Below are 20,815 nucleotides of genomic sequence, written 5' to 3'. Positions count from 1 at the left end.
AGTCTACCACCCGATGCTGAGCTTCTGGAGTGAACAACACATCCCTGAAAATGAAGACAATTATAGTTGTCAACAATTTTACTTCAACTTCTACAGAGAAGAAAACCAAGGTTAGTTTCTTCACAATCATCAGTTTTCTTCAGTTTGATAAAGTCAAATAGACATGGATTCTTTTTTAAGATTCCCTTAAACAATAAAGTTGCTTACCTGGAAGGTATATCAGATGGTAAATTAAAGACATGAAAAAGACTAATTTGGAGTTTTATACTTCTATACTTTTCAATAACTTAGCTTCCAAAGATTTACCTTCTTAAGTTCGACCATGATATATTATTTGCAGTGCCAAAGTTTGTGTAGGAATACCCTGGACCTATAACAATTTAGAACATTGAACAAAAAATATATATGTAATTCTGTGTTTTCACTTTGGTATTCAATAAATGCAATTTTTCTGTATTTTTTCCTTTAAAATTCAATTTCCCAAAAGGAAAAAATATATCATTTTATACTCCATACTAACTTGTTAATAGGAATAATATTTTAAAAGGCTAAAGTTATTATCATGGTAATATTTGATTCTAATCTCTGTAAATAAATACTCTGTCATTTTTTATATATGACCTTTAAAAACAATAAAATTCAAATATTTATTTTGATATCTGGTTTCAAAAAGTATAGTATTAGAAATTCAAAGTAATTAAGATGATATTATACAGCCTATCTACCATTTTACATTTTCCACATTGGTACTGCTCCAAAGATTCTGCCAAAACAATGCATTATAAATCTTCAGAAAAAAATGAAGGAGGTGTATTAATAAATAGATATACAGATAAATATTATTATCCTAAGATCTGATGAACAAAGAAAGCCCTAAAAGTTAAGTACATTCTTTGTATATTCTATGTTCCATATCTCTAAAGAACAATATACACATTTTAAAGTCAAAGGTTAATTATATTTGTCCCTTTTCAGCAGATCTACAAGCAGATCTAAGTAAGCAAGTGCAAACTATTGATCTGATGTCTAAATTATATGGGCAAAAACAATGTAACTTCATATTTTTACATTTTTAAACTTCTGGGACACACATACATATACACATACTTAAGGATACAAAGACCTAATATCAGATTCTATGGCCAATCAATTGAAACTAAAGATGAAGGACATTAGCTAGAGTGATAACCCATTTAAATTGCATTAATTATTATGAAAATTTCCTCAATATCAGAGTCTTTTTTTATGCTTTTGGGCTTTAACTAAATGTACATGTTTGTATTATTCTAAAGGTTCAACCTTTTAGTGTAGATCATTTGCTAATAATAGTGAAATAAACAATATATATTATATAGGGCAGTCAAACCACTAACAAATTATTTAAAACATACAAAGTTTCCCTTTGTTAAATGGGATGTAGTTAACCACCATTTCTTTCTTTGCATGGGGCTGAATTCTATTTTTGCTGTTTTCACATCTTAAAGAAAGATTAATTGATACATAACAAATTGCTCTTATATTAGAATTTGGCACTGACTGTAGATTATTACAAATGATTGCTAAATTTGTGAGTAATTATATTATACAGCACATCAATTAGTATGTGAAACTCCTTGTTTCAATTCATTCTGCAGAACACCGATATCACTTAACTTTTTAATATTCTATCTTTATCTTTCAGCATAAATAAAATATATTACCTTTCAAATTAATATAAATTACTATAAAACATGCCATAAACATTACTATGGGACATTCTGACTCTGAATTGTTTTCCAGGGAAATGTAGAAGTTTGGTGTTTATTTTGCAATGTGAATGTATATGTTAATGTTGATCTTGAATTTAACTTCCAAGAGTGAACCAAGGCTTTAATTTTCTGAAGTATCATGAGTGTATTATTTCTGTCCCTGAGTTTTATGATTTTATACATTGCAATATGCATTCTTTTCACTGCCCATAGAAAATAAATCTTCACATTGCTTGCATTTAAATTCTAAGTAATCCTTTTGTGCACTCTATTCAACTTTGATACACTTTTTCTGAACACTTTTGGATTTTGATTTTTCAAAGAACAAAATGCAGTAAAGAAAATTTGACTGGAATACATCCTTTTAAAAAACAATGTGTAGGGATGCCTGTGTGGCTCAGTTATTAAGTGTCTGCCTTCGGCTCAGGTCATGATCTCAGGGTCCTGGGATCAAGCCCTGCATCGGGCTCCCTGCTCAGCGGGAAGCCTGCTTCTCCCTCTCCTACTCCCCCTGCTTGTGTTCCTGCTCTCGCTCGCTCTCTGTGAAATAAATAAATAAAATCTTTAAAAAACAAAAACAAAACAAAACAAAAAACAATGTGTAGACTTCCCTCCATTCTCAAAAGAAAGTGTAATTATGCTCTCATTTAACTTTATTATGCTTGAGAGCCACTATTCCACTATACATATTCTAATAAGTTATTCATTAAAAGTTCATTTAATTGAAATTAGCATAATTATATCAAAGCTTTTCTCTATCTACTCTGTTTCTTCCTTTTCTGAAGCCCAAAGGTCAAAATGATTTTAATTAATTTGTGATTATTGTCATCAGCTAAGTGCTGTAGAGTAACAACAGGTAAGAGTATCAAAGGACCATTGACTGATGAAATTGTAAATAATAAATTCCTTTTCCAAAGAGGTCAAAATACTTCAAAAACGATTGTAGATGAGGTGAAGTCTCTTATTTTCTTCCAGAAAATAAGTAAAATCTGTGCATTCCCTTTTCTTATTTCCATTCTTACTGTTCCATATTCTCTGGCAAATATTCATCATTGTTTTCATCTTCAAGGTCATTCTTTTAATTTTGTGGCATCCTTCTTCAATACCACTCAAAGATCTTCCATAACATATTATCTCAGCAACCAAGAATTCATTTACTTCTACAAATGGATTTTAAATCTTATATGCATGGAAAATTAGAAAAAAAGTCCTGAATATAAATACAATTTGATGATTTTAAGAAAATACTGATGAATACCTTTGGTTCTCTATTGCTATTATTCTGAATTCCATCCTAAGTAATTTACTCCTCTATATTAATGTGTCTTCTTTCAAAACTGTAAATATTTTGTGATTTGCAGTATTTTGATTATCCAACATGTTAACACTAAAGCAAATGTTTTAAAAACTTTTAAACATACAGCTGAGATCGTTGTTTTTAACACACAACTGAAATTATCAAAATTAAAGAAAAGAAATTATGCCACAAATAGAAAGTCCATGGAAAGAAAATTCAGAATTAAGTAACGAGTTAACCTGTCTCACCTAGGTCTTTCTTACGTTTTCAAACACTGATGATAATTCTACTCTGAACACATAATTCCTTAGTTTTCATTAAGTTGTTACATAGGTTTTAATGTATTCTTACACAACTGAATCGGGCCAAGCACCCTGTTGAAACTTCAGAGACAAAGATAATAAAGCCCCTGCCTGTATGCTTACCATAACATTAGACCCTCATTTAATTCTCTCAAAAACCCTGTTAGGTGTATGCATATCATTGTGTATTAGTATGCTATGGTTGCTGCAACAAGGTAACATAAATTGGGTGGCTTAAACAAAAGGAATTTTTTTGTCTCACAGTTCTGGAGGCTGGAGGTCTATAATCAAGGTATCAGAAGGATGGTTCATTCCAAGGGCTGTGAAAAAGACCATGTTCCATGTCTCTCCTCTAGCTTCTGGTAGGTTGTTGGGATAATGAGAAGATCTTTAGCCATCTGTATTTGCTAATTGGCTTTATCCAAAAGAAAAGTAAACTTTTTAGTATCTTCATGACTGCAGGTAGTTTTACAACTAAGAGAAGTGTTTCAGAAGTTAGGACCCTAGCTTTACCCAGGGGAGTAGGAAATACCATGTTATTTTTCCTTGGTGATTGCATTTTAAAGGGATAGCCCCAGGTCCTTGAGAAAAGCAGTTCTGGATTGTAAAACTGGAAAGAGGCTTTTCAAGAGATTTACATCTCTAAAAGGCAGACAAAGAATTTACAATTATAAATTTTCTAAAGTAAATGCTCTAAAGAAAGGGAGATCTTGTCTTTAATGCAGAAAGGAAACCATGTCTAAAGTTTAATCAAGCTGAGAGGAATTTTAAGATTCTCTTGGTCCTTGTTTGGTATTATTCATCTCCAACAAAAAGTAAACTACTTGGAGGAAAGAATTTTGTCTGTCTTGGAGAAGAATTTTTCCAGAAGACATAGCACAGTATCTGGCTCAAAAAAACACTGTTGGATGAATGAATGGAATGCATAAATAATAATGCTTTCCTGGAATAAGCTTCCAGTTCATATTCACAAAAGAACCAATGAAGGTTTCTAGGTATTTAGAGTAAGAGAGCACTCATGGTTCTTGGTTTAGTTTGGATTTCTCTTATTTCATTACAATTAAGGTTCTACTCTATCTCTAAAAGGTCTCTTCTGCAATGATGTTTTCTTGCAACAGAAAACTTAACCTCTGTCTCTTTATTTTTTTATTTATTTTGTTTTAAGATTTTATTTATTTATTTGACACAGAGAGACACAGCGAGAGAGGGAACACAAACAGGGGGAGTGGGAGAGGGAGAAGCAGGCTCCCGGCTGAGCAGGGAGCCCGATGTGGGGCTTGATCCCAGGACCCTGGGATCATGACGGGAGCTGAAGGCAGATGCTTAAGGACTGAAACACCCAGGTTCCCCTGCCTCTTTATTTAAATTAGAAGGACTGTGATGTGCTTTGTAAGTTGCTCTTTTTTGTTATTTGCTGCAGACTACTTTACACTGATTTGTTGCCTGGTGACATTGTTTCTTTTCATTTAGTCTCTGTTTGCCAGATACCAAAACTAATATCCATAAATTAAATATTTTGTGTACTTTATGACCATTGTTTTGCTCACTTTGCATTCTTCTTGGTGTGTGGTGAAGGGGTTATTTTTCTATTTCTTTTAGGTTTAAAATGAAAATAGAATAACTACTTGGAAGAAAATAACACAGAGCCCAAACTTTCTGTATTGGAATTCAGATATGCTCCCAGTAGGGTCTTCTCTATCACCAATTTGTGTCCATGACACATGGGCTGCATATACATTCTTGCAAATTGAATATATAATGACTCTAAATTGTACTGTCTAGTTGAGCAGCAAATAAGACAAATTAGGATTTTTCCTCCTGTGAAGTGATTGTGATGCTATATATATTATTTTCAAACACCATGTTGTTTGAAAAAAGTCTCCCGGGGCGCCTGGGTGACTCAGTCGTTAAGCGTCTGTCTTTGGCTTGGGTCATGATCCTGGGGTCCTGGGATCAAGCCCCGTATTGGGCTCCCTGCTCGACGGGAAGCCTGCTTCTCCCTCTCCCACTCCCCCTGCTTGTGTTCCCTCTCTCACTCTCTCTCTCTCTCTCTCTGTGTCAAATAAATAAATACAATCTTAAAAAAAAATCTCCCAGATAAATTGTTAGTTGTTTTTAGTTATTTTTTTCTTCAGTAATTGTGCCATATTATTCAACTTGACTCCTTTCCTCTTCAACCCCACCCAGAGACAGATAATGAAGTAATGAGTGGCAGCTATTGTCTGTCTAGGAAATGAGTTTGCAAGACAGGAAATAAGAATTTAATTTTCCTGATTGACAGGAGTGTCTAGTGGCTTCTCATATATATGTGTGTGTGTGTGTGTGTGTGTGTGTGTGTGTGTGTATTGTGTTTTGCATCTTTTTTGATTTCAATATTTGGTTAACATTTGGAGCTAAGTCTTGCTATTGCTTTCTTTGTTATGCTGTCAGACATATGGTTGTAGTGTCTAAGATCAGGGGAGATGTATGTGAGGACAGGGAAAGCAATGATTCCACTTTTGTAGAACAGGAGTTATAGGCAAACTACAAAAAAGGAAAAAAGAATATAGCTGCTTGCAATTCCAATCTCTGTTGCTCAACCAAGCAGACCAAAGGTAACCACTGGCTGAGAAAGTAGCCTCTAGCTATCTCACTTTGAGCCACCAAGAGGGAATCATCCTTTTGAAAAAAAAAAAAGGAAATAAGAGAAATTGCTTTGAGGGCTCAGAAAGGAGAAACAATAATGCAAGTATCAGTTGCTATATAAAAAAAGAATTGTTGTACAATAAAAGTTACTTTGAACGAGACTATATTTGGTTATAATGCTTTTTGAAACTGACTTGATTTTTGTTAAATGAAAATACAATAATAAAATGAAATATCAAATATAGTATCTACTTAATAATTTTATAGGACTTAAATGAGATATTTTATAAAATAAAAAAGCTCTAATAAATACAACAGTGTCTCTTTTTTCTGTTTCTCTCTGCATGAGTTCTAACAAATCCTCTGCTATGCATTTTTCATTTCTAATATTATTCATTAACTTTTCTGTGTTGGCTTTTCTAACCCTAAAAGGCAAATTTCCAGTAGACCTTGACACATTTTCACTTTCATTTAAGGGGAATAAATGCTCCAGCATGCACACTGATGGAAATTAATTTCATCTAAATGCTCTTAGGCTAGCTATCTGGAAATGTAAATACTCCTACTGCAAATTTTGTTGTCAAAGGTTTTTCATTACTAGCAGGAACCCTGACCAGACCAGATTGTGAGAAAGCAGCAAAGTCCTAAAAAAAAAAAAAGTAATCTGCTTTCTTTATCAAATTATCCATGAGTATCCAATGCATCATTGAATTAACAGGGAAATCTATCCACTTTCCACAAAAGTTTCCTCTGTAATTTTGTACTAATGTCAGGTGATGGAAAGATGATCACATTTGATGAGTAAGATTAAGCCCCAGAATGAGGTCTATGAATGATGATGAGTATTGTGCATCTAGCAGGGAATTCACAACTGCAAATTTAAACTTGAAGCATATTTTTAGTCACTTGTCAAGAAATAGACAAACCAAAGCTAAAGATTTTTAATATGTAAACTTCATGACTAAGTCCATATGACCTATGTCATCTATTTTGATTTCTAGTTTGTATCATGACATATAGCACTTATTTTTAATCTATTTTATTGACATATGAGTTATGTAGATAAGATGCATCAGTTTCCCTGTGCATTTTGATGAGTTTTGGCAAGTATATAAACTTATGTAGCCACTATCTTAATCACTTTATAAAACATCCATAAATCTAAAAAGTTCCACTGTGTCTCAGTAGAATCAAACCCACCCCCACAAGCATAGGCAACCACCAATCTGTGTTCTGTCTTTATGGACTTGTTTTCCACTTTTCAACATCTTATATAAAGAGAAGCATTCTACATGAGCTCTTTAATTTCTGGCTTTGTACATCTGATACATTGTTTTGGAGATTCATCAAAATAACTCTATGAATGAATAATGTGCTTATTTTTATTGTTGACCCATACTCCATTATATTAACACACCAAAATGTGTTCATCCACTTACTTGTTGATAGACATTGTACCCTCTTCAGTTTTGGGTTAACATGAATAAAATTGTTATGGACATTTATGTACATGTTTGCATTTTCCTTTGGTAAATCTTAGAAATGGAAACAGTGGTTCATATAAAAAATGTAACATTTTTTTGATTTTTTTATTGTTATGTTAAACACCATACATTACATCATTAGTTTTTGATGTAGTGTTCCATGATTCATTGTTTGTGCATAACACCCAGTGCTCCACGCAGAATGTGCCCTCTTTAATACCCATCACCAGGCTAACCCATCCCCCCACCACCCTCCCCTCTAGAAACCTCAGTTTGTTTTTCAGAGTCCATCGTCTCTCATGGTTCGTCTTCCCCTCTGAATTACTCCCCTTCATTCTTCCCCTCCTGCTATCTTCTTCTTTTTTTTTTCTTAACATATATTGCATTATTTCTTTCAGAAGTAGAGATCTATGATTCAAAAGTCTTGCACAATTCAAAGGCCTCACCATAGCACATACCCTCCCCAATGTCTATCACCTAGCCACCCCATCCCTCCCAACCCCCACTACTCCAGCAAAACTCAGTTTGTTTCCTGAGGTTAAAAATTCCTCATATCAGCGAGGTCACATGATACATGTCTTTCTCTGATTGACTTATTTGACTCAGCATAACACCCCCCACTTCCATCCATGTCGTTGCAAATGGCAAGATCTCATTCCTTATCATGACTGCGTAATATTCCATTGTGTATATATACCACTTCTTCTTAATCCATTCGTCTGTTGATGGACATCTTGGCTCTTTCCACAGTTTGGCTATTGTGGACATTGCTGTTATAAACATCGGGGTGCACGTACCCCTTCGGATCCCTGCATTTTTATCTTTGGGGTAAATACCCAGTAGTGCAATTGCTGGATCGTATGGTAGCTCTATTTTCCACTGTTTGGGGAACCTCCATACTGTTTTCCAGAGTGGTTGCACCAGCTTGCATTCCCACAAACAGAGTAAGAGGGTTCCCCTTTCTCCACAACCGCGCCAACATCTGTCGTTTCCTGACTTGTTAATTCTAGCCATTCTGACTGGTGTGAGATGGTATCTCACTGAGGTTTGGATTTGGATATCCCTGATGCTGAGCGATGTTGAGCACTTTCTCAAGTGTCTGTTGGCCATTTGGATGTCTTCTTTGGAAAAATGTCTGTTCATGTCTTCTGCCCATTTCTTGATTGGATTATTTGTTCTTTGGGTGTTGAGTTTGATAAGTTCTTTATAGATTTTGGATACTAGCCCTTTATCTGATAAGTCATTTGCAAATATTTTCTCTGATTCTGTCAGTTGACTTTTGGTTTTGTGGACTGTTTCTTTTGCTGTGCAAAACCTTTTTATCTTGATGACATCCCAAGAGTTCATTTTTGCCATTGCTTCCCTTGCCTTTGGTGATGTTTCTATGAAGAAGTTGCTGCGGCTGAGGTTGAAGAGGTTGCTGCCTGTGTTCTTCTTCAGGATTTTGATGGACTCCTGTCTCACGTTTAGGTCTTTCAACCATTTGGAGTCTATTTTTGTGTGTGGTGTAAGGAAATGGTCCAGTTTCATTCTTCTGCATGTGGCTGTCCAATTTTCCCAACACCATTTGTTGAAGAGACTGTCTTTATTCCATTGGATATTCTTTCCTGCTTTGTCAAAGATTAGTTGACCATAGAGTTGAGGGTCCATTTCTGGACTCTCGATTCTGTTCCATTGATCTATGTGTCTGCTTTTGTGCCAGTACCATACTGTCTTGATGATGACAGCTTTGTAATAGGGCTGAAAGTCCGGAATTGTGATGCTGCCAGCTTTGCTTTTCTTTTTCAAGATTCCTCTGGCTATTCATGGTCTCTTCTGGTTCAATACAAATTTTAGGATTATTTCTTCCATTTCTTTGAAAAAAGTGGATGGTATTTTGATGGCAATTGCATTGAATGTGTAGATTGCTCTAGGTAGCATTGACATCTTCACAATGTTTGTTCTTCCAATCCATGAGCATGGAACATTTTTCCATTTCTTTGTGTCTTCCTCTATTTCTTTCATGAGTATTTTATTGTTTTCTGAGTACAGATTCTTTGCATCTTTCATTAGATTTATTCCTAGGTATCTTATGCTATTGGGTGCAATTGTAAATGGGATCAACTCCTTAATTTGTCTCTCTTCTATCTTCTTGTTAGTGTATAGGAATGCCACTGATTTCTGTGCATTGATTTTATATCCTGCTACTTTACTGAATTCCTGTATGAGTTCTAGCAGTTTTGGGGTGGAGTCTTTTTGGTCTTCCACATACAGTATCATATCATCTGCAAAGAGTGAGAATTTGACTTCTTCTTGCCGATTTGGATGCCTTTGATTTCTATTTGTTGTCTGATTGCTGGGGCTAGGACTTCTAATATTATGTTGAACAGCAGTGGTGATAGTGGATATCCCTGCCGCGTTCCTGACCTTAGGGGAAAAGCTGAGAGCTTTTCCCATTTGAGAATTATATTCGCTATAGGTTTTTCATAGATGGCTTTTATGATGTTGAGGTATGTACCCTCTATCCCTATACTCTGAAGAGTTTTGAACAAGAAAGGATGCTGTACTATGTCAAATGCTTTTTCTGCATCTACTGAGAGGAACATATGACTCTTGTTCTTTCTTTTGTTAATGTATTGTATCACGTTGATTGATTTGTGGATGTTGAACCAACCTTGCAGCCCAGGGATAAATCCCACTTGGTCATGGTGAATAATCCTTTTAATATACTGTTGGATCCTATTGGCTAGTATTTTGGCGAGAATTTTTGCATCCATGTTCATCAAGGATATCGGTCTGTAATTATCCTATTTGATGAGGTCTTTGTGTGGTTTTCGGGATAAAGGTAATGGTGGCCTCATAAAACGAGCTTGGAAGTTTTCCTTCCGTTTCTATTTTTTGGAACAGTTTCAGGAGAATAGGATTAATTCTTCTTTAAATCTTTGATAGAATTCCCCTGGGAAGCCATCTGGTCCTGGGCTTTTGTTTGTTGGGACATTTTTGATGACTGCTTCAATTTCCTTAGTGGTTATAGGCCTGTTCAGGTTTTCTATTTCTTCCTGGTTCAGTTTTGGTAGATGATACATCTCTAGGAATGCACCCATTTCTTCCAGAGTATCTAATTAGCTGACATAGAGTTGCTCATAATATGTACTTATAATTGTTTGTATTTCTTTGGTGTTGGTTGTGATCTCTCCTCTTTCATTCATGATTTTGTTGATTTGGGTCTTTTCTCTTTTCTTTTTGATAAGTCTGGCCAGCGTGTTATCAATCTTGTTAATTCTTTCAAAGAACCAGCTCCTAGTTTCGTTGATCTGTTCTACTGTTCTTTTGGTTTCTAGTTCATTGATTTCTGCTCTGATCTTTATTAGTTCTCTTCTCTTGCTGGGTTTAGGCTTTATTTGCTGTTTTTTCTCTAGTTCGTTAAGTGTAAAGTTAGGTTTTGTATTTCAGACCTTTCTTGTTTCTGGAGAAAGGCTTGTATTGCTATATACTTTCCTCTCAGGACTGCCTTTGCTGTATCCCAAAGATTTTGAACCATTGTGTTTTCATTTTCATTGGTTTCCATGAATTTTTTACATTCTTCTTTAATTTCCTGGTTGACCCATTCATTCTTTAGTAGGATGCTCTTTAGCCTCCATGTATTTGAGTTCTTTCCGACTTTCTTCATGTGATTGAGTTCTAGTTTCAAAGCATTGTGGTCTGAAAATATGCAGGGAATGATCCCAATCTTTTGGTACCAGTTGAGACATGATTTATGACCTAAGATGTGATCAATTCTGGAGAATGTTCCATGGGCACTAGAGAAGAATGTGTATTCCGTTGCTTTGGGATGGAATGTTCTGAATATATCTCTGAAGTCCATTTGGTCTAGTGTTTCATTTAAAGACTTTATTTCCTTGTTGATCTTTTGCTTAGATGATCTGTCCATTTCAGTCAGGGGAGTGTTAAAGTCCCCCACTATTATTGTATTGTTGTCAATGTGTTTCTTTGCTTTTTTTATTAATTGGCTTATATAATTTGCTACTCCCATGTTAGAGGCATAGATTTTTACAATTGTTATATCTTCTTGTTGGACAGACGCTTTAAGTAAGATATAGTGTCCTTCTTCATCTCTTATTACAGTCTTTGTTTTAAAATCTAATTTGTCTGATATAAGGATTGCCACCCCAGTTTTCTTTTGGTGTCTATTAGCATGGTAAATGGTTTTCCACCCCCCTCACTTTCAATCAGGGGGTGTCTTTGGGTCTAAAATGAGTCTCTTGCAGACAGCATATCGATGGGTCTTGTTTTTTAATCCAATATGATAGCCTGTGTCTTTTGATAGGGGCATTTAGCCCATTTACATTCAGGTAATTATTGAAAGATATGAATTTAGTGCCATTGTATTGCCTGTAAGGTGACTGTGACTGTTTATTGTCTGTTTTCCTTTCTGATCTATGCCGCTTTTAGGTTCTCTCTTTGCTTAGAGGACCCCTTTTAATATTTCTTTTAGGGCTGTTTTTGTATTTGCAATTTCCTTTAGTTTTTGTTTGTCCTGGAAGCTTTTTATCTCTCCTTCTATTTTCAATGACAGCCTAGCTGGATATAGTATTCTTGGCTGCATATTTTTCTCATTTAGTGCTCTGAAGTTATCATGCCAGTCCTTTCTGGCCTGCCAGGTCTCTGTGGATAGGTCTGTTGCCAATCTAAGGTTTCTACCATTGTCGGTTACACATCTCTTCTCCTGAGCTGCTTTCAGGATTTTCTCTTTGACTCTGAGATGCGTAAGTTTTACTATTAGATGGTTGCGTGTTGACCTATTTTTATTGATTTTGAGAGGGGTTCTCTGTGCCTCCTGGATTTTGATGCCTGTTTCCTTCCCCACATTAGGGAAGTTCTCTGCTATAATTTGCTCCAAGATACCTTCTGTCCCTCTCTCTCTTTCTTCTTCTTCTGGGATCCCAATTATTCTAACGTTGTTTCATATTACCGTATCGCTTATCTCTCGAATTCTGCCCTTGTGATCCTGTAGTTGTTTCTCTTTTTATCAGCGTCTTTATTTTCCATCATTTGGTCTTCTATATCGCTGATTCTCTCTTCTGCCTCATTTATCCTAGCAGTTAGTGCCCCCATTTTTGATTGCACCTCATTAATAGCCTTTTTGATTTCAGCTTGGTTAGATTTTAGTTCTTTTTTTTCCTCCAGAAAGGGTTTCTCTAATAACTTCCATGCTTTTTTCAAGCCCAGCTAGTATCTTTAAAGTCATGATTCTGAACTCTAGGTACGACATTGTACTAATGTCCGTATTGAATAGGTCCCTGGCAGACGGTCCTACCTCTTGTTCTTTTGGCTGAGGTGATTTCTTTCATCTTCTCATTTTGTCCAGAGGAGAATAGATGAATGAGAGAACAAAATGCTAACAGGTTAACAACGTCCCCAGCAAATATACTGTATACAAATCAGAAAAGACCTGAAACCAGGGGAAAAGAAAGGGAAAGACAGAAAAAAGTAAGAGAAAAAAAGAAAAAGAAAAAGAAAAATGTAAAAACAAACAAAAACAGAACAAAACAAAACAAAAAAAAACAATATGATCAAATATGATCAGGCTAGTGCATAGATCAGTGCCACACACTAGATTTTGGGTGTATTTTGGTCTGTTAGAAGAAAGTGCCTCCTAAAATTTTAATGGAAGAAAGACTTATATATGTACAAAATAAGGGTTGATACAATGAAGGGATGGAAGATGACTGTAAAGATGAAACTTATAAAAGGTTTTATAAATGGAATTGATAAATAAGAAGTTGTTTGAAAGAAGAAAGAAGAAGATTAAAAAAAAAGAAAAAAAATGGGAGAGACTGTGATTAGGCAGTAGACTAGAACAAAGCCATGCACTAGTGATTTAGGGTATATTTTGATCTGTTAGAAGAAACTGTATATCAAAATTTTTAAGGGAGAAGATCTTATACATATATATATGCCACAAATAAGGGTAACTACTATGTAGGGACAAAATATGACTCTAAAAATGAAAAATAAAAAAATGTTTTTTTTAAAAATGGGATTGATAAGATGTTGGTTGAATAAGGGAAAAAGAAAAATTCAAAAATAAAACCAAAAAACATTTAAAAAAATTAACTTTGAAAAACTAATGTGTCATGGTAAAAAAGCCATGAATTCTATGTGCAGTATTCCCCTAGCGCTGGAGTTCTCCAGTTCTCCTTGATCAGTAAACTTGGTCTTGGCTTGCTGGCTTTTCATGCTGATCTTCTGGGGGAGGGGCCTGTTGCTGTGGTTCCCAAATGTCTTTGCCGGCGGCAGAATTGCCCCGCCATTGTCGGTCTGGGCTAAGCAAGCTGCTCTGGTTTGCTCTCAGGAGCTTTTGTTCCCTGCACGCTCTCGGTACAGCTTTGGAGGATCAGGGTGAAAATGGTGGCCTCCCACTCTCTGCCTGGAGGAGCTGAGAACTCGGGGCCCTGCTCCTCTGTGCACCCCCAGAGAAAAGCAGTCAATCACTCCCATCTCCCTGGTCTCCGGCTGCACTCCGCACTCACCTGGCCTGTGACCGCGCATTTCTATCCCTGGTACCTGACCCCGTGTGGAGTCTCCAAACCCAGCAGATTCCTGCGGTGCACTCCCACGCCCCTCCTTCTGGGGGAGGAAGGGGATTCTCCCTGGCTCTGTTGCTTGTTGGGTCCCTGCTGGAGGCCAAGTGGCCCAACTTGGCTGGGGATCACAATTTATCGCCACCCCGAGCTGAGAGCCTGTGCCTCGGCTCCGTCTCTGCAGCCGGCTTCCCTGCTCCGATTCCTGGGAGCTCTGCTGCATTCAGGCACCCCCGGTCTTTCTGTGACCCCGAGGGTCCTGCGTCCACATTGTCCCGTGAAGTTTCCCCCTCTTGCTTAGCCACTGGATTGAGGCCCCTCAGTGGAGCCGACTGCTAAAAGTTCCAATTTTGTGCTCTGCGGCTCTAGCATTTGCCAGAAGTGGCCAACAGAGGCCCCCTCCCCCGCCATCTATCCTCCCGAATATTGCCTCGGATTCACTTCTCCGCCCGTCCTACCTTCCAGTAAGTGATCGCTTCTCTGTTCAGAGAGTTGTTGCTACTCTCTTCTTCGATCTCCTGTTGAGTTCGTAGGTGTTCAGAATGGTTTGATCCCTACTTAGCTGAATTCCTGAGACCAGATGAAATCCAGGTCTCCTACTCCTCTGCCATCTTGCTCTGCCCCCGATGTCGCAAATGTAACTTTAACATATAAGATGTTGTAAAATTGTTTTCAAAAAATAAAACCAGCAATGCATGAGAATTACAATTGTTCGACACCTACTCTCATACTTTGAACTGACAGACATTTAAGAAATATTAGCCACTATGGGTTTGTAGTGACTGTCTAGGTGTACTTTCCTTTTTATACCCTTCTTAATGTAAGAAATAATTTTCAATCATCTAAACAGTCTCAAACTCACAGCAAAATTGCAAACAGAAGCATAAGAAACTCTTTTTCAAATCAATTTGGAACAATTTGCTGACCTGACACATAACCACCCCTGAATATATTAGTGTGTATTTCCTATAAACAAGAACATCCCCTGCATAACCAAAATAGGACCATCAAAATAGGGACCATAACAGTTATATATTAATGATATGTATATTTCTTTGACTCCATTCACATTTTCCCCACTACCCTAAAATGTTTTTTACAGTAAAATAATCCAGTAAAAAATCATCACTGCATTCAGTTTACATTCTTAATTCTTAATTACATTCTTAATCTACCTCCATCTGGACATGTTTCTCAGTCTTTCCTTGACTTTCATGGCCTTGGTACGTATTTGAAGATTGCATACTGGTGATTTATAGTATGTCATTTTTAAATGTTTCTTCATTATTAGATTCAGGGTTTTGTTCAAGTAAGATATCAGAGAGTAATATTGCAGTCTTCTCATTGTACCCTACCAGGATACAATTTGTCCCAATGCAGATAGAATTCACTTTGATCACTTGATTAAGGTATTGTCTGCCAGAATTCTCCATTGCATCCAAAAGGTATTCTTTTTTAAACTCCTTAAATAGTATGTATTTTAAAAGAGAGATATTTAAAAATATGTATATATTTTATGCCTATTAATCTTTAAATTTTTGACTGATTTATATAAATATGGATGAATTATTTCCTATTTCATTCATTGAGTGATAATAATATAATACTAACTATATTTATTTTGAGGTTGAAATTATCCCAGATTTTTTTTTTTTTTTTGTAAAGTTCTCCCTTTCAAGCTTACTTCCATATGGTTGTGACATCTTCTGATCATCTTTTAAACACATCCTTGCTTCTGGCACAAAAATATATTCTAAGCTCATCTTGTATTTCCTCATGCCAACCCTTGAATTAGGCAATGTTCATTTTGTATCAACGGAAATATTCCAGGACCTGTGACTCCTTATGTGTGTGTAGAAACCAACCTAACTGTCCATTAAGCTCACCTAAGAGGAAGGACACTCTAATAACAATTGTCATCTGTATTTGTTTTCTATTTCTGTGCATCATATTACCAAAAAAGGTGTGCCTTAAACCCACACAATATAGTATCCCATAATTTCATTAGGTCAGATGTCTGGATATGGGTTAGCAGGGGCCTCTGTTCAGGGATTCACCAGGCTGAAATCAAGTGTCAGCTGGTGCTTGGATTCTCAGCTGAGGCTCAGGGACTCCTTTGAAACTCACTGATTGTTGGCAGAATTCACTTCCTTGTAGTTGTATGATTGAGGTGTTTGGACCCAGGCTAGCTTTTAGCCAGAAACTACTCTTAGATCTTAGAAGTTGCAGTTCCTTACCATGTGGCCCCCCGACAATTCACAATATGACTGTTTGCTTTTTTCTAGGCCAGCGAGAACTCCTCTCTCTGACTCTTCACCTTTTTTAAGCCTCATTTGATCAGTCCAGGCTCACCCAGAATAATCTCTCTTTTGATTAACTCAAACTCAACTAATCAGTATTCTAATATCAAGAGTTATATCCCATTATATTTACAGATCCCACCACACTACAAGTGTGTACAATAGAGAGCAGGAATCTTGGGGTGCATCTTATAATTCTGCCTATCACAGAACCTAATGGCCCTATCTTAATTTCTTTTATTTTATTTTTCCACCCCTATTCTATTCACATTTTTTCAATCCTTATGTATATTAATTATATGTTATTTTCAGCTTTTTATTATGAAAAATTTCAAATACAGAGGACAGTTGAAAGAATTTTACCATAAATAATATCCACTACTTTCTATTAACACACTACATTAATATATATATATATATATCCATCTATTTTCCCTTTATTTATCCAAAAAATCATCTTCATTTTTAACACATCTCAAAGGAATTTTCTTGGTTTGTCTATCACTCTTTTTTTTTTCTTTGCTCCTTTGCTTTGTTTCTTAAATTCCACATAAGAGTGAAATCATAAGGCATTTGTTTTTCTCTTATTTTGCTTAGCATTATACTCACTAGCTCCAACAATGGAATTGCAAATGGCAAGATTTCATTCTTTATATGGTTGAGTAATATTCCATTGTATACATATACCATTTCTTCTTTATCCATTCATCTGTCGATGGATACTTGGGCCACATCCATAATTAGGCTATTGTAAATAATGCTGCTATAAACATAGGGACACATGTATCGCTTTGAATTAGTGTTTTTTATATTTTTTGGGTAAATACCAGTAGTGTGATTACTGGATTGTACAATAGTTCTATTTTTAACTTTTTAAGGAATCTTGATACTGTTTTCCCCAGTGACTGCACCAGTTTGCATTCCCAAAAACAGTAGAGGAGGATTCCTTTTCTCCACTTCCTTGCCAACACGTTGTTTCTTGTGTTTTTGATTTTAGTCATTCTAACAAGTGTGAGGAATTTTATTGTAGTTTTGATTTGTGTTTCCCGATGATAAGTGATGTTTGGCATCTTCTCATATGTTTGCCCTCTGGATGTATTCTTTGGAGAAATGCCTGTTCATATTTTCTGCCCATTTTTAATTGCATTATTTATTTTTGGGTGTTGATTTGTATCAGTTCTTTATATCTTTTAGATACTAGCCCATTATCAGACAAGTCATTTGCAAATATCTCTTCCATTCAGTACATAGACTTTCAGTTTGGTTGACTTTTTCCTTCACTGTACAGAGCTTTTTATTTTGATGCTAATCACAATAGTTTATTTTTTTAAATTAACATATAATGTATTTTTTGTCTCAAGGGTACAAGTCTGTGATTCATCAATCTTACACAATTCACAGTGCTCACCATAGCACATACCCTCCCCAATGTCCATCACCCAACCACACCATCCCTCTCAACCCCTCCACTCGAGCAACCCTCAGTTTCTTCCTGAGATTAAGATTAAGAGTCTCTTATGGTTTGTCTCCCTCTCTGGTTTGTCTTGTTTCATTTATCCCTCCCTTCCCCTATGGTCCTTTGTCTTGTTTCTCAAATTCCTCATATCAGTGAGATCATATGATACTTGTCCTTCTCTGTTGACTGATTTTGCTTAGCTTAATACCCTCTAGTTCCATCCACGTTGTTGAAAATGGGAAGATTTTGTGATTTTTTTGATGGCTGCATAATATTCCATTGTATATCTATATATCACATCTTCTTTACCCATTCATCTGTTGATGGGCATTTAGGCTCTTTCCATAGTTTGGTTATTGTGGACATTTCTGCTATAAACATTGGGGTGCATGTGCCCTTTGGTTTACTACATTTGTATCTTTAGGGTAAATACCCAGTAGTGCAATTGCTGGGTCATAGGGTAGCTCTATTTTCAACCATTTGAAGAACCTCCATACTGTGTTCCAGAGTGGTTGCACCAGCTTGCATTCTCGCCAACAGTGTGGGAGGGTTCCCCTCTCTCTGCATCCCAGCCAATAAGTCATTTCCTGACTTGTTAATTTTAGCCATTCTGACTGGTGTGAGGTGGTATTTCACTGAGGTTTGGATTTGGATTTCCCTGATGCTGAGCGATGTGGAGCACTTTTTCATGTGTCTGTTGGCCATTTGGATGTCTTCTTTGGAAAAATGTCTGTTCATGTCTTCTGCCCATTTCTTGATTGGATTATTTGTTCCTTGGGTGTTGAGTTTGATAAGTTCTTTATAGATTTTGGATACTAGCCCTTTATCTGATATGTCATTTGCAAATATCTTCCCCCATTGTGTCGGTTGTCTTTTGGTTTTGTGGACTGTTTCTTTTGCTGTACAAAAGCTTTTTATCTTAATGAAATCCCAATAGTTCATTTTTGCCCTTGCTTCCCTTGCCTTTGGCAATGTTTCTAGGAAGAAGTTGCTACGGCTGAGATAAAGAGGATACTGCCTGTGTTTTCCTCTAGAATTATGATGGATTCCTGTCTCATATTTAGGTCTTTCAACCATTTGGAATCTATTTTTGTGTGTGGTGTAAGGAAATGGTCCAGTTTCATTCTTCTGCATGTGGCTGTCCAATTTTCCCAACACCATTTGTTGAAGAGACTGTTTTTTTTCCATTGGACATTCTTTCCTGCTTTGTCAAAGATGAGTTGACCACAGAGTTGAGGGTCCATTTCTGGGCTCTCTATTCTGCTCCATTGATCCATGTGTCAGTTTTTGTGCCAGTACCATATTGTTTTGATGATTATAGCTTCGTAATAGAGACTAAAGTCTGGAATGCTGATGCCACCAGCTTTGCTTTTCTTTTTCAACATTCCTCTGACTATATGGGGTCTTTTCTGGTTCCATACAAATTTGGGGATTATTTGTTCTAGTTCTTTGAAAAAAGTGGATGGTATTTTGATAGGAATGCATTAAATATGTTGATTACTCTAGGTAGCTTAGACATATTCATTAATATTTGTTCTTCCAATCCATGAACATGGAACATTTTTCCATTTCTTTGTGTCTTCCTCAATTTCTTTCTTGAGTATTTTTATAGTTTTCTGAGTACAGATTCTTTGCCTCTTTGGTTAGATTTGTTCCTAAGTATATTATGGTTTTGGGTGCAATTGTAAATGGGATTAACTTAATTTCTCTTTCTTCCATCTTGTTGTTGGTGTATAGGAATGCCACTGATTTCTATGCATTGATTTTTTTTTTTGGTTGTGATAGTACATTTTATGTTCTATTTATTTTACTACAATTACACTTAATTATTAAAAAAGAAAATACTGCCTAAAGAATGTAGCCCCTGAGGGGTTCTCCAGAAAGTCACTTAAGATTATTTATAAAACAAGCAAGTCAAGGAATAGGTCACTTAGAAATGACAAATACAGGGGCACCTAGGTGGCTCAGTCATTAAGCATCTGCCTTTGGCTCAGGTCATGATCCCAGGGTCCTGGGATCAAGTCCCACGTTGGGCTCCTTGGTCAGCAGAGAGTCTGCTTCTCCCTCTGTCTGCTGCTCCCTCTCTTTGTGCACTCTCCCTCTCTCTCTCTTGAACTCTCTCATCCCAGAGATCCTTTTCCTGGTCTTGTCTCTGTTCTGAGTCTTGATCATCAGGTTCTCTTTTTCTCTGGACATGGAATCTGGATCTCCGATTTTGAAACCAAATTTGGACTCTTGACTCTGGAATGCCAATTTCTTTAGCAAGTTGCTCTCTGGTATCAATGCCAGGATAAGGGTTGTTCATAAATGCCCCGATGAGGGTGTGTAATTGTGAAGAAGTATAGCTGGTACGACACCGTCTGTCTTCTCTACTTTGAATCTCTTCTTCAGAGTGATCTTGGTCTTGACTTGATTCTAAGTCCTCATCGGGTTCTGATTTTTTTCTGGCACTGGTGCCTAGCTCTTCGATTCTGAAACCAAATCTGGATTCTGGACTCATCAGTGTTGATTTCTAAAACAAGTCTTTGTTTGGTAGCATAACCTGGGTAAGGATTTTGGTCAAATGCCTTGATGAGAATTTTCAATTGATCTTCTGTGAATTTGGTGCGGCTGCGTCTCTGATTCATTGTTATGGTCTTGTTTGGAGAGTTGTCTTGGGCCATGTTGGAAGAGAGTTCTGAAGTCTAAGGATCAGCTGTGTGCATTGATTTTATGTCCTGCCACTTTACTGAATTCCTGTATGAGTTCTAGCAGTTTGGGGGTGGAGTCTCTTGGGTTTTCCACATAAAGTATCATATCATCTGCACAAAGTGAGAGTTTCACTTCTTTGCTGATTCGGATGCCTTTTATTTCTTTTTGTTGTCTGATTGCTGTGGCTAGGACTTCTATTACTATGTTGAATAGCAGTGGTAATGGTGCACATCACTGCCATGTTCCTGACCTTCAGGGAAAAGCTCTCAGTTTTCCCCCATAGAGAATGATATTCGCTGTGGGTTTTTCAGATGGCTTTTATGATATTGAGGTATGTACCCTCTATCCC

The 20,815-nt window shown here is 36.5% G+C and overlaps 1 pseudogene; it reads right to left on the bottom strand.

Annotated features, from left to right (window-relative positions):
* Positions 1-6,508: 6,508 nt before the first annotated feature.
* LOC112836246 (double homeobox protein A-like) lies at positions 6,509-20,438 on the bottom strand (annotated as a pseudogene).
* Positions 20,439-20,815: the final 377 nt, after the last annotated feature.

Source organism: Callorhinus ursinus, unplaced genomic scaffold (genome assembly GCF_003265705.2).
Source record: "Callorhinus ursinus isolate GAN/ISIS: 27379988/994484 unplaced genomic scaffold, GSC_fseal_2.0 scaffold39, whole genome shotgun sequence".
Classification (NCBI taxonomy): Eukaryota; Metazoa; Chordata; class Mammalia; order Carnivora; family Otariidae; genus Callorhinus; species Callorhinus ursinus.
The sequence above is the reverse complement of the archived record's forward strand: the minus strand, read 5'-3'. Positions and strand labels throughout refer to the sequence as shown.